General features: G+C 45.6%; 1 long non-coding RNA gene across 1 annotated transcript in view; it reads right to left on the bottom strand.

Moving 5' to 3' along the window:
• Positions 1-7,229: 7,229 nt before the first annotated feature.
• LOC112926306 (uncharacterized) overlaps positions 7,230-15,368 on the bottom strand; it is a 102,435-nt gene continuing 94,296 nt past the window's right edge. Inside the window, exons 2-3 of the long non-coding RNA XR_012000415.1 lie at positions 12,288-12,526; positions 7,230-11,740 (exon numbers count right to left, since the gene is read on the bottom strand). This is a non-coding gene — a long non-coding RNA (uncharacterized lncRNA). The remainder of the gene's footprint in view (positions 11,741-12,287; positions 12,527-15,368) is intronic.

Genomic DNA, 15,368 nt, shown 5'->3' with positions numbered 1-15,368 from the left:
GCCTTAATGATCTTAATGAAACAAGTTTTCATTATGGTTAAATTATCAATCAGTGGGATGCCTGGATGGCTCAGTGGTTAAGCTCTGCTTTCTGCTCAGGGCATGATCCTGGAGTTTAGGGATCGAGTCCCACATCAGGCTCTCTGAGGGGAGCCTGCTTCTTCGTCTATGTCTCTGCCTCTCTGTGTGTGTGTGTGTCTCTCATGAATAAATAAATAAAATCTTTTTAAAAAATTTATGAATCAGTATTAAGCTAACAGGAGGAAAACTGTTTCCAGAACTTGAATAAAAATGGAGTAAAGAAATGGGACAGTGGCTTGGGAGCATAGGACCCACGAAGCAAGTTTATTTGGTTCTCTGTTATTATTGAAAAAAATTGAGCACATTTATTAGCTAAAGAAAATAAATCAATAGAGAAAAAATGTGGAAGATACAAAAGAATGAAGGACTCTAAAACATAAAAAGAATCATACACCATGACCAAATGGGATTTATCCCAGGTATGGAAGGTCATTTCAGCATATGAATATCAATGCACCTTATTAATAACATAAAGGGGGGAGCCTGGATGTCTCAGTTGGTTAAGTGCACTGGGCGTGGAACCTGCTTCGGATTCTCTCTCTCCCTCTCCTCCTGCCCCCCTCCATGCTTTCTCCCTTTCTAAAATAAATAACATATAAGAAAAAAAGGATAATATGCACAAAAAAAATCACTTGGCAAAATCTAGCACCACTTCATGATAAAGACATTTAACATATTAGGAATAGAAGATAATTTCTCCAACCTGATAAAGAGCATCTATGAACACCCATAGATAATAACATCATACTTAATGGTCAACGGCCAAAAGCTTCCTTCCTAAGTTGAAAGTAAGACAATAACATCCACTTATCACTTCTAATCATTGTAGCAGTAGAGATTTTAGTGGAAAAACTAGGCAAAAAAGAAAAAAAAATACAGCCAGACTGAAAAGGAAGAGATAAAGTTATCTCTAGTCACAGATGACATGATCTTGCATAATGAAAAACCTAAGTAATCCACCAAAATACCATTAGAACTAATAACAAGTTCAGCAAAGTTGCAGGATACTAGGTCAATATACAAAAATCAGTTCTATTTTTATAGACTAGCAATGAAAATCTAAAAATAAAATTAAGAAAACAATTCCATTTTTAATAATATTAAAAGAATAAAATACTTAGGAAAGAATTTAACAAAAGAAGTACAAGACTTGTTAAATATTATTAAAAGAAATTAAAGAGAATCTAAATAAATGAAAAGACATTTCAGTTATTAAATTCATAGATCAAATATTAAGAGGGAAATAGCTCCCAAACTAAGCTACAGACTCAATGAAACTTCTATCAAAATCCCAGATCACTTTTTTGCACAAATTGGTAGTTGATTCTAATATTCCTATGGAAATGCAAGGAATCCAGAATAACCAAAACAATGTTGAAAAAGAACAAAGTGGGAAAATTCACATGTCCTGATTTCAAAATCCCACTACAACGCTACAGTAATCAAGATAGTATGTATTGTCATAAGCAAGACATACAGATCAGTGGAACAAATTTGAGAATCTAGAGATAGTGCTTTATATTTCTGATCAGTTGATTTTTAACAAGAGCATCAGGACAATTCAAATGAGGAAAGAATAGCCTTTTCAACAAATAAGGCTGAGACAACTGGATATCCACACAAGAGAATAATTTTGGACTCCTAACTTACGCCATATATGAAAATTCAACCAAAATGCATCCTAGACCTAAAGATAAGAGAAAAACTCTAAAATTCTTAGAAGAAATATAAAAGTAAATTTTTGTGACATTGGATTAAGTAATGGTTCCTCAGGACACTGAAAGCACAAGCAACAACAACAAAAATAGATCAGACTTAATCAGATTTTAAAACTTCTGTACTTTTAGAAGCAAAAGAAAGTAAAAGTGAAAAGACAAGAAGTAAAAAGGCTATCCACAGAATGGGAGAAAATATTTGCAAATCATATATCTGAAAAAGGACTAATATCCAGAATATATAATAGAATAGAATAGAATAGAATAGAATAGAATAGAATAGAATAGAATAGAATACAGTTTATCCAGACCTACAACTCAATAATAAAAAGATAAAGACTGACTTTAAATTGAGCAAAATATCTGAATAGACATTTCTTCATAGAGGATATACAAATAACCAATAAGCTAATAAAAAGATGTTTGGTATCATTAGTCATTAGGTATCTACAAATAATCAATATAGTGAGATACCATTACTCACCTACTAGGATGGGAAAATTTAAAAAGACAGATAATCACAAATGTTGGTGAGCATGTGGAAAAATTTAAACCCTCATGTATCATTTATAGGAAGGTAAAATAGTGTAGTTGCTTTGGGAAGCAGTGTAGCAATTGCACAGAATGTTAAATATAGGGTTACCCTATGACCCCACAACTTCACTCCTAGGTATATCCCCAAGAGAACTCAAAACGTATGTCCACAAAAAAACTTGGGCATGAATGTTCATGGCAAAGTGGAAACAACCCAAATTCCATGAACTGACACATGGATAAACAATATATATTAGACTATTATTCATCCATAAAAAGGAATGAAATCTGATACATGCTACATACAACATTGACTAAACCTTGAAAATGTCATGCTGACTGAAAGAAGCCACTTAGAAAAGATCACTGATTGTGGGAATCCTTTTATATGAAATGTCTAGAATAGCAAACACTATAGACATGGAGAAGAGGTAGGTGGTCACCCAGAGGTGGGGGGGGAGGGTAAGGGTGGAGAATGCAAATGACAGTTGACTACTAATGAGTGTCGAGTTTCTTCTTGTGATGACAATGATATTATAGGATTAGAGGTGCCTGGATGGCTCAGTCAGTTGATTCTGGCTCAGGTCATGATCTAAGGGCCAGGGGATGGAGCCCCCAACTATGTTCAGCGGGTAGTCAACTTGAGATTCTCTCTCTCTCCACCCTCACTCTCTCTTTCAAAAAAAAAAAAGATATTATAGGATTAGCAGTGCTGATTAATTCAAAACTTGGTTGACAAATTTAAAAAACTGGATTTTATACTTCAAACGGGAGAGTTTATGGTACGTGCGATGTATCTCAATGACACTGTTACTGAAAAGAGGGAGAACGAATTTTGAGAAGAAGACCCAGAGCACATAGTAAAGATTAAAAATCTGTGTCAATGGAAGACCTGACTTTGAGTGGCTCTAAGACAGAGAAAGAGGGGGGATAGGTGTGAAGTCGGGTTACTGGGGTGGGGGTTGAAGGTGGGAATCCAAGTGCTCCATTTTCTGGAAACAAGAAGTGATCCTGACTCCTGCAAGCAAGAAGATGGGAATTCTGAAGGGAACTTGAAGAAAAGATGATAATTCACAAATGTAGTTGAGGCCCTTGAGGACAACGCAGAGGAAGAATTAACAAAGGAAGGAGATTGGTATTGGCTACACCTTTCTTCCAAGGGCATCTGGCCTCCAGGTCAGGTCCAGTTGTTCTCCTTTTCTTTCCAGCACCTCTGTGAGCTCCATGAGAGCCCGAGGAAGATGGTGGTGCCAGGAAACCACTCAAACAGGCCTCTCTGTCCAGCACCTCAGGCCTACACATGACCCCGTTTTCAACATCTCTTGCCAAAGGGCAGCAAAGCCAAGTACTGTGAATATTTGTGACGAGGAGGATTCTTTCCTCCAAAACTTGCCATGAGATTGTTCTGCAAAATATAAATATTAGATCAGGGTGATTGACAGTAACTGAAAATTCAAACACAAGCACTGCAGCCAGCGTCCTCCGTGATCCCAGCAGCAGGGGAATGGTGGGGTCACCACCCAGCCGCCATCTAAGAGACAGACTTCTCCCCCACCCATGGCTGGGATGGCCCAGAGGGTAAATTCAGTCCATGCCCCCCTAGCTCACTGCTTGATGAGCAGAAAGCTTGTCTTCAGCCACCCCTGCGACCCAGAAGCCTCCTCCACACCAGCCCATAAGGTACCTAGTGTCATATGAAGGAACACTAGACAGTGTTTTTACAAATGTTGATGGACGCACCGATGTCTCCGGGCAAAGTGGCCTATTATATGGTGTAGCAGGCCAAATAACTGCCACCCAAATATATCAAGTCCTAATGCCTGGAATTTATAAATGTTACTTTTTTGGAAAAAGAGTCTTTGCAGAAGTAATTTAATTAAGTATATTGAGACTAGGAGATCTCTCTGGATTATCCAAGAGAGCCCTGAAGGCCTTCACAAGTGGCCTCTTAAGAGACAGGCGAAGGCAGATAAGGCAGACAGACACACAGGAGAAAGGCCATGTGAATACTAATCAGAGAGATGCAGCCAACAAATCAAGGATTGCGGACAATTGCCAGAAGCTGGAAGAAGCAAGGAACAGATCCTCCCCCCTAGAACCTCCAGAGAAGCACGGCCTTGCTGACACTTTGATTTAAGACTTCTGGCCTCTTAAACTGTGAAAGATTACATTTCTGTTGTTTTAAGCCACCCGGTTTGTGGCAATTTGTCAAGGTAGTCCCAGGAAATGAATACACCTGGCAGCTGTGTTCTCTCGGCAGCCCTAACAGTGCCTCCACCTGTGATCATGAACCTGCAGAGAGTAAAAGTTGGTAAGAGTCCGTAGGTGTATCATCTCATTTCAAGAGGTTTTGCAATCTCCTTTCTGGTGAATGCTGCCCCCACCCCTACGCCCACCCGCAAGATCCCACCGTTACTGGAAAAGAATATGTTAATCGGTTCTTATCTAGAACTCTTGAAAATTCACAATCAAGGTAAGAGAAACACCCAATTTGAAGTCAGAACAGGTTGACTGAGTCCTGAGCTGCCACTTACTGGGTCGCTTTGGTCTTGGGCAGTTCACCTCTAGTTCACCACCTGAAAGTGGCAGTTGTAATTCCTACCCCCAAAGAATGACTTTTTGTGAAAATCAATGAAGTTCACGTCTGTTTCTTCACCTGGGTTGTCTAGGAAAAACCACATGAAGCAAAGCTTATATTAAGCACACATGCTGATGCATGCTTTCTTGCGGATGGGAGGAGGTGTAATAGCAAGATGAGGGGAGAAGACAAAGAGGGAAACAAAGGCCAAGAAGGTGAGCACCATACTAGCCACAGCATCACCACAAGATACAGTCAGTGATTTGTTTTATGATATGTCTCTGGGTAGGCGTGATGGAACCTTGCTATGTGACTACCACTGGGGCAGGAAGAGGACAGAGAAAGAGCAAGGGGATAATAGTCACTTCCCTTCCACTTCCAGCCTCTCAACGATCAAACTTCACCCATGGAGAATGAACTTGCCTGAACTCCCAGGTGATATCACCCTGACCTTCTGGGCAGCCACTGGGGTTCTGGGATCAGACTCATCTTTTAAGCCAAGAAACCTTGAGAGGAGACAAGCCTATGTGGTCCTGGTCCCTGGAGAGCGACAGCGGGGTTCCCACGCATTGAGTACGATGGAGGCCAAGCCAGAGCCCAGCTCTGGTGTGAGGGCCCCCGGAAGTATCTGAGGAAGCTGGCAGGGATAGGAAATGTGGAGGCCCTGCTGTGACATTGAGAGCCCAGGGAGACACGTAGGGCCAAGCAAATGGAGCAGCACAGAAACAGGGTCAAGTGCTGCATGTGAAATGGATTTGGAAAATGTCACCTGCTACATGACTACTACTTTACCTATTTTCATTGCCTTCCTTTGTGACCTTTATTGCCTTGAGTGGATTTCAAGGAATGATCCACCATTGTCTCAGGTGCACCACCATGTCACCTATTTGGCTATGATTTGTCTCAACTTCAAGTACAGGAAGCAAATCTAAATATTTCTTTTTTAAAATATTTTATTTATTTATTCATGATAGACATAGAGAGAGAGAGACACAGAGACACAGGCAGAAGGAAAAGCAGGTTCCATGCTGGGAGCCCGACATGGGACTCAATCCTGGGACTCCAGGATCGCACCTTGGGCCAAAGGCAGGCGCTAAACCACTGAGCCACCCAGGGATCCCCTACAGGAAGCAAATCTAATACAAGTCTTTGGTGGGAAACTAGTTCTCACCTAGGCAATATGGCGACTGATTGTGGAGGACAGGGCCAACTAGGGTTTTACACATGTCATCCTAGGGTTCCCTGGGAAACAGACTCTGAGAGGGGACTTTGTGAGCAGGGAGTTTACTGGGAATGGGAAAGGAGCGGGTTGGATAGCAGAAGAAAATTAAATGGTAGGCAAGGTTGGTCCGGAGCCAGCACAGCCCTTGACTGAGGCAAAGGGCAGGACTTTGCACCCCGTATCATCTAGACATTGGATATGAACCATCTGAAGGATGGACATGTTGCCCCAGGTGAGACAGGACAATTCCTGTCTCAGAGCTGAAGAGACTCAGCTCTGATGCCAGCAGTCCTGGCTGGAAAGGACTCAGCTCTGATGCCAGCAGTCCTGGCCTCTGTTCTGAAGGGGGTTGGGGAGGTGCATCCCAGCATCCATGACAGATGTACCTCTGGAGGGAGCAGGGGTGGGGGCAGGGGACGGGGAACATTGGCTTATAACCTTGGATTTCTTTTGTGGACTGATTCCTTTTGTAAGGAAAACCATGTCCACCATCCTCACGAATGAGGGGGCTTTCACCCCCACTTCCCAGTTCTCATTTCAAGGTGTGGATCGGACACTTTCAGGTGTTTCAACATCCCTTACTTTTACTCCATCCTCACCTCTAACTCCTACTGTCCCCATGGAGGAAGTCCCCAGGAGCCAATCTGGTAGAGGCCGTGTTCCATGTGGGCAGACTCTCTGGGCCAGCATGGCTGCTTGTGGCCTAAGGAAGGAATGGCTGGTCCTTGGCCTGTTGTCTCCTCACCGCTTGCCTCCTTGCTGCAAGTTTCTTCTAGAGGTGTGTCTGGCCCCTCTCCCTTGGCCAGCTTCTGTGGCTGGGTGGGCCTGTGAATTGCAGGGATGGAGTTGGGCGCCCCCACAGTAGCCTCACTTCCAAGCTGCTAAGCAGTTGACAAGTTGCGTATTAGAAATTACCAAACAACTGACAAAACTGTATTTTAATCTTCATTTGACTAGTGACCTATGTATCTGTTTTCAGCAGTTTTTATTCATCTAACACATATTTATGGAGCATGTATTATGGGCCAGGCCCTGTGCTAAGTGCTGGGAAAGTGGACTACACAGTGCAGATAAAATCTCTGCTTCTACAGAGTTTACGTTTTACTGGGCACAGAGAAACAATAAATCAGCAAGCAAACAAACAGACCATGTTGTATCTTGGAAATTGCTTTCCAGGGACAGAGAGGAGTGGGCTGGGCAGCGTGCGGTGGGGTGGGGCATAAGACCACTAGATCTGCCAAATAAACGTTAATGTCCGGAAAGAGTCAGACAAGTGGGGGAAGCATTCCTGGCAGAGACAGCAGCCAGTACAAAGGCTCTGTAGCAGGAATTGGTTTGGCAGGTTTGAGGAACAAAAATGCCCATGAACCTGGAGGCTTGTGAGCCACAGGGAAGGGGGAGACCATGAGGCAGAGAGAAAGACATGGGCCACATCGTAGAGGGCAGTTACACAGACCCAGTACTTTCCGCAAAGTGCGACTCATACCACCAGCACGTACAAACATTTGGGGCTGGTGTACATGCACATATTTTTATTGGAATCATTATGAATTTATTTTTAGAGTATATGAGTACATTGGACAGATATAATTAGCACATCAAAACCACAATCTCCCAGACACTATTCACATGAAGCTACATTAAAAAGTGATTTGATTTAAAGAGAGTATTAAGTCCATCATAATACAGGGGGGTACGGATACAGCCGCATTCTCAGAAGTGGTACGTGCAGCATTCAAGTTTAAGAAAACACTGCTTGCCACTTAGAAACAGGAGGGGACCCCATTCACAGCCTCTGACACCTGATGGCTCAGACTCTAGGGGGACTCGAGAGAAGTTGTGCTGGTCGGCAGGGATGACCTGCTTCCCTCCAGATGTCCCCTCACTGTATACAGCTGTTCCCAAGGGGTAGCAGAGCAGCCAGGGACTGGACTGTCCCATTCACGTTAGTGTGAGACGATGCAACAGGCCTGGTTCTCACCGGCGGGATGCGGATGGTCTCTTCCAGGCAGACCTCTCTGCCTTTCCCAGCCTCCTGCACTGGGCAGGCCACCAGGAGAGAATGGACCCCACCTGCTCCCCAAGAGAGCATGCAGATCCAGGTGAGCGGGGACCTGGGATCCCGAATCACCATGTGGAAGAAGAGCACCTGTTGGCCAGGAATGGTCATGTAAGGGAGAAAGAAACTTCCTTGGTGTTAGGCTACTGGCATTTCTGGTTGGCTTGTTGGTCACCCAAGTTAGTTAACCCTTTATCTGGAATCTCTGTCTTTTGAAGGCACCACATCCAAAGAATATGACAATAGGACATAAGAGATGGGATGATCTGCAGGAAAAAAGGAGTGGGATGGGATAGAGTAGATGATGTCTTCTTCATCCACTCAGAAGGCCGTCTGCAGGGGAGGGTTATGTACCACATTCTGAGCAGGCCAGTCACCAGGAGTTACAAGAAAGCAGCTTCCATCATTATGCAGAAGACAGTTTGGCACTAGCACAGGACAAGATGCCCCGCACAGTCACACAAGAAGCATATGGAGTGTTCAAATGAGGTCTAAGAGACTGAAGGACAGGAAAGCCACCGGGGGTGGGCGTGGGTGGAGATTTAGCATTGGCCAGAAGGGTGGCCCAGGGCTCTGAGAATCTCCCAACTCTTCTCCTGCAATTCTGAGTCTCCCCATCTCCTCCCACTTGGGAAGGGAGGAGAGGAAGACCGAGGGAGAGGGTTTGATGGGGAAGCCCACCTGAACTGTCCCCCCTCCTGGAGCTCTGCCCCTAAGGTGACTGACCCACAATACTGTGAGATCCCAGAAGAACAGGCAAGGCGGGCTCGTCCACACCGAGGAGCCTGTCTTCCCAGATCGCAGGCTCCACAGCTGTTTTCTTCTGAAAAAATATGACCAGAGCCAAGCTCAGGCCCAACAGACCCACTGACAGATGCACAACACCCACGTTTGGTGACTCCACACCAGGGGCAGTGAATCCAGGGAGAGTAAGGGATGAGAAAGAGGCAGGCTTTGAGCCCAAGGAGGGTGGTGGCTCAGGCCCAGGAGTACAGCTCGGAAAGACCACACTGTCCCCAGACAAGCCTCAACTGCTGGAATCAAGATGGAGAGGCCTCAGAGGAGATCTCAGCCAGAGACTCTCAGGCACAAATGCCCTCAGGTCCAGGCAGGCAGATCAGTGAGGTGGGCCAACAGGAACTGACAAGGGAATGTAGCAAAATAAAAAGTCAAAAAGCAGAAAGCAAGAGAAGAAAATAGAGGCGCCCACCTCAGCAGGCCTTCCATTTGGGAATGAGAAGGCAAAGACTCAAAGAAAGGATGGTATCCCTGGTGGTCCCTCTGCTTTGAGGATGGTGTGAGGGCAGGGACTCAGGCCTCCGCTGTCCAGGCCAGCAGAGGTGGGGTGCCGGGCACGGTCAAGGCAGGAGTTGGGCAGCCATGGTCGCAAAGAGAGCCCTGATGGGCTCAGGCCTTAGGAAACTCGGACCCCGCACCAACTCTGCCCCCAACTCAGCAGCTTGGGGAGCAAATGCCTTGCCCTTCTCTGGGCCACAAAGACAGTTGAGTGTGTGGTCTTGAATGTCCCTCCAGCTCTGACATCATTCCTGGGAATGAGAAGCTCAAGTCACCAGTGAGACCCTCCTTCTTCCACCCATGTTTCTGATCAGACTCAAAACCTTTGGAGATTCACTTCTCTGTATCTCTTGAGCTCATCCTCTGCTTCTCACCCTCGTGGCCCAGCTTTGATAGAATCCTCATCCTCTCTCTCCTCCCAGGTGACAGCAAGGGCTTCCTGACCACCCTCCTTCCTCCTTGCTCCTTCCCATTCCGCCCGTCCTCAGCTGTCAATGCTACCTCAACAACAGAGTTGATGACATCACGCTCCTGCTTACCACCCTCTATGACTCCCCATTGCATTCTAGAAGCAAACCCAGACTTAACGCGATTATCTTGGGCCCAAGGAATGAGGCTTCATTTTCACTTCTCCTTCAGCTCTCCTCCAACTATCCCATGCCTCTTCAGACCGATTGCTTGCCATTCTATTAATACTTTCTGAAGTTTCACACTTGCAAGATTTTGCATATGCTGTTCCCACTGCTTTGAATGCCCTTCCTCATTTTGTATGCCAGGGAGAGGAGGAATCTAGCCCAGTCTAGGCAATAAGGGGGTAAATTAAAAAAAAAAAAATTATTGGAGTTCAATTTGCCAACATATAGCATAACACCGAGTGCTCATCCCGCCAAGTGCTCCCCTCAGTGCCCATCACCCAGTCACCCCAACCCCCCGCCCATTTCCCCTTCTACTACCCCTTGTTCATTTCCCAGAGTTAGGAGTCTCTCATGTGCTGTCACGCTCACTGATATTTTCACTCATTTTTTTCTCCTTTCCCTTTATTCCCTTTCACTATTTTTTATGTTCCCCAAATGAATGAGACCATATAATGTTTGTCCTTCTCTGATTGATTTACTCACTCAGCATAATACCCTCCAGTTCCCTCCATGTCGAAGCAAAAGGTGGGTATTCGTTGTTCTAATGGCTGAGTAATATTCCATTATATACATAAACCACATCTTCTTTATCCATTCATCTGTCGATGGACACCGAGGCTCCTTCCACAGTTTGGCTCTTGTGGACATTGCTGCTAGAAACATCGGGGTGCAGGTGTACTGGCATTTCACCGCATCTGTATCTTTGGGGTAAATCCCCAGCAGTGCAATTGCTGGGTCCTACAGCAGATCTATTTTTAACTCTTCGAGGAACCTCCACACAGTTTTCCAGAGTGGCTGCACCACTTCACATTCCCACCAACAGTGCAAGAGGGTTCAAGGGGGTAAATTTTTGGTAGGAATTTAAAATCAGTAACAAACTAAGTGAAACTCAGCCTTCTTTTTATTGTCACCTTGCAACTAGCAAACAACTACAGGGATAGAACACCCGTCCTCACCCAGGCAGACCACTTTGAACAACACACTCCCGTGGAGCATCACTGGAACATGGAAACCTCCATCATCCTTCAAAATCCTGCATCCTTAGATTTCCTTGATTCTCCACCCCAGCCCTTCCTTCTCTACCCCCCAGAGGTAACACTTCTCTCCTCTGGACTGCCTACTGTCCTGTGTCACATTCTTATTTTGCTGCTCTCATAATGTCACATTTCCCTTCTGTTTACCAGTCTCTCTGTCCCAGGAGATGCTGAATTCCTTGAAGACAGTGGCTATGATATATATATGCATTCCTGAAAGCTTAGCACAATGCCTCGGATATCCCAGGGGCTCAGAAAAGAGGTAATAAGCGAACAAAAGAGTGCAGCTTGAGCTCTCGGAGCACTGATTTAGGCATGATGGGTTTCCAAGTCACCGCCCAATTAAAAGGCTCCAATTTATGCTTAGAATGTTGCAGGTCAAGTCTTAATGTGCCGGCTGGAGCTCCTCTCCTTGCCGGGACACGACAGGAAGGTGTTTGGGTGGTATTGAAATGACTCATTGCCCCGGTGGCTTAACAGGATTACCAAGGGGCTCACATCGCTCAATGAAGCATGGTGGGAGCCCCAGCAGTGCCAGCCTGGTCAGAAGCCGAAGCTGTTATCTCTGTCGCTGCTTCTCTGCTGCCTGGGGACAGAGGAAATTAAAAGTCACCGCAGTCCGCTAGCTGAGAAGAGAAGGGTTCCAAAGAAGCTCAGGGAGTGCCTCCTCACCCTCACCCTCACTGAATTTCATCCCACTCTCTGTCCTCAAGATCTCAGAAGGCCTTGCTGGAAGGGACTTTGGATAAAATCTGGGTCAATCTCCTCTTGCAGATTGGGGAGCTAACATCCAGAGAGAGGCATCGACTCCTCAAGGCCACACAGCTAATAAGTGACAGGATTGAGAGCTGAGTCTGCACATTTTTGTTCCCCATCTGGTGAAGGAACACCGTGACCTGGAACCAGGCGAGGAAGTATATCTCGCAGGAAGGGTAAATTCATACCTGGCTGTGTTTGTTGATTTGGTTTTCCGTTTTGTTTTACTTTATTTTTTAATGGAAGTGGAAGTCACATAACATAAAAAGGACCATTTTAAAGTCTACCCTTTAGTGGCATTTAGTAGATTCACAACACGCAATCACCTCTATCCAGTTCTGAGATAGTTCACCCTTCCCCCCCAAAAAACCCCTTACCTATTGATCAGCTGTTCCCCATTTCTTTGTCCTCCCAGACTGGCAATTGCCAGTCTGCACTCTGTCTCCACGGATTTGCCTTTTCTGGACATTTCATATAGATGGAATCGTAGAGCATGTGACCTGTGGTGTCTGGCTTCTTTGACTTAGTTTAACGTGCTTGAGATCCATGAGCCAGCACTTTATTCCTTTTTTTGTGGCTGAGTAATATTCTAGCGCCGGTATGTACCACATTTGTTCTTTAAAAAACAAGCAAAAAAAAAAAGATTTTACCTATTTATTTGAGAAAGAGAGAGAGAGCACGAGCAGGGGAGTAGCAGGCAGAGGGAGAGGTAGAAGCAAACTCCCCACTGAGCAGGGAGCCCCATGCGGGGCTCGATCCCAGAACCCCAGGATCATGACCTGAGCCAAAGGCAGATGCTTAACTGACTGAGCCACCCAGGTGCCCCCACATTTGTTCTGATTCACACATTTGTTCTATCACAGGAGGTCTGGGCACTGGGGTCCTAACAAGTCCACCAATTTAGTCACATACTAAGGGGTACGCTGCACTCTTGGAAGGCAGGCACAGAGCAAGGGCATCATAATGTCAACGGATGCCTGCCATGGGTAAAACTGCGTGAGGTGCCCACACAGATGGCCTGGCAGTGTGATGTGGGAAAGGACACACATGGAACCCAGGAGAAATCTAGGTTCTGGCTCTAGCTCATCAGATAATCAACCGAGTGTCCTAACACAGGCTCTTCCCCGCCCCCAGCCAGTTTCCCTCCCTGTAAGGCAGGATAACAATGCCTGTCCTACTGCTCCTTTGTCAGGGTCACCAGGAGGCCTAAGTGAGATATCTGCAAGTGCTCTGTAAACAACTGGTCACTGTGTGAATTTTTATCTCACTAAAACAAAAACAAAAACAAAAACAAAAACAAAAACAAACAAAAACCACCTCCCCACTAGCTGCTTTCATCTTCCTATAAGGGCATGGTTATTCATAGTGGATGGAGGCTTACCCGCCAGCACTCCTTTAGGGGTGGGTATGTATTTACTTGAAGAAGATATCTGCACGGGCACAGAAGGGGCTTGAATATGGGGTTACTTTTCTTAGGGGGACTGGGGGAAATCAGTTGCTTCTTGCTCAGGGCAATGAGGCTAAGAAAGAGGGGTGGGAGTGGGTGTCAAGGAAGCCAAAGGCTACCCAGTCAATGATGAGACTCATCGAGACCCTTCGTCTTAAGGAAAGTTACCAAACTCACAATGTTCTGGGTGCAAGGGTTTTTTTGTGAAGACCAAGGAAGGAACTGGGCTTTGCTCCTTGAATTGCTCAGGACAGAGCTGAACATCACACTCTGATGAGAGGGCGTGGGGTGGAGAACACACCTGTGGGCACCAGTGGAAATGGGGCTCCAGAAATCAAAGCTCTTCCGAGGCTTGGCACTGGTGTTTGGGTCAAGTTTAATCAGATCTCCAAGGGCCTTGGCTAACAACTGGGTTGCACAAAATCTATCCCTGACATGAAGGCTGTGCCCATGGGCAGTGCCCTCGATGAGGGCCCTGGAGTCCTTGCACCAAGAATACAGTGACTTGCACCCTAGTACCTCCTGCGGCCCTCACCACTGCAGCCACAGGATAAGAACTGGGAGTTCAGTACTGGTTTGCTTTTGCCCCCAAACAATTGTTGGCTTAGAGGCCCTTATATGACAGCCACAAATGAACAACCTTTGCAAATAAGGCAGGCCCCTGGAATGGCACCCATGTATATTCTGCTGTCAAAAGTAGAGAACTTCTACAGTAATAGGTCTCTCTCTCTCTCTCTCTCTCTCTCTCTCTCTGGGCCTCATAAACCTCTGCTCTTCTGCTCAGTTGCCAGGTGACATGCTATTTACTGGCTGAGAGCACCAAGCCAGTCAGATCAGTAGGAGACGTAGAGCCCTGTCTGACACAGTTGGCTTTGTACCAGAGGCAACGCTGCTCCTCATGAGGGGGTCCATACCCTTTGGCCAAGTCATCTCCCTTCTTGAATTTGATTCTAAAGAAATCAACAAAAGCACAAAGCTAAATATCCTAAAATGTTCTTTGCAAAATCATCCATAACACTAAGCAGCTGGAGACATAAAAATTGCAACAATAGGTAGAAGCAAGAAATGTATTGTGAATCACCACGATGGCATTTCTGTGGCCATAAAATAGAAATTGGAGCAATATGGCAAGTGATTACAATATTAAACAAAAACACAGATTGTGGATAGTATGTGCAATATGATTGCAGCTACATAGAAATGTGCATGGAATGTGGACAAGAAGATTGAGGGGCTATGGAAAATAAAAATTGCCACAAAAGATGAAAGGACCACAGGTAACTTTTTCTTTAATATTATCTTTTCCATTATCTTCTTAGTGTTTCAGTAGCTTCACACCTGTATTCTTATCCAGCTGTTTATCTACATCTGCTTTCCCCGCCCAGCTAGATTTCATACATCTGTCTCCATCAAGATATTTATGGTTCTGTTTGTGCTGACTTGTTCCTACCTCACTTACCATGTAGATCCTTCTGCAAGTGAAACCCACATGGTATTGGGCAAGAAGTGCCCAAACAATAATGTTCCAGGGTGCCGTTGCTTGGGCGATGTTTAATTGATATTGTCACTGGGCTTGCAAATGCAGGATCCATTTTTCAGTTTGGACTCTGATCAGGAATAGACTCTTCCCACCAAGGAGGTTTTAAAGCCCTTCCCAGCAACCAGCGTGCAGAGACCAGAGCTGCCACAACTGATGACTCCTCGCTGGAAAGAGGCAGCTCCAGCACCATCAGTGAACAAGTCCGTGTCCCTGCATGATAAGTGAACAAGACAGACTCCCTGTGTGATCAGTGAGCAAGGCGATACTCCAGCATGATCAGTGAGCCGAGCAGTGCTCCAGCGTGATCAGTGGGCAGCTGCGGCGTCAGTGGAGCTGTCAGTCCCAGGGTGAGCAAGCACAGACTAAGATTGCCCTGTGATCAGTAAGTACAGGTCGAGAACAAGTGATGGGCATTTCAATTCAGCTCAGACCATGAGGAATTGGAAAAGTATGGCCCAAAGAAGAGGAGGC

Source organism: Vulpes vulpes, chromosome 3 (genome assembly GCF_048418805.1).
Source record: "Vulpes vulpes isolate BD-2025 chromosome 3, VulVul3, whole genome shotgun sequence".
NCBI classification, from domain to species: domain Eukaryota; kingdom Metazoa; phylum Chordata; class Mammalia; order Carnivora; family Canidae; genus Vulpes; species Vulpes vulpes.
The sequence above is the reverse complement of the archived record's forward strand: the minus strand, read 5'-3'. Positions and strand labels throughout refer to the sequence as shown.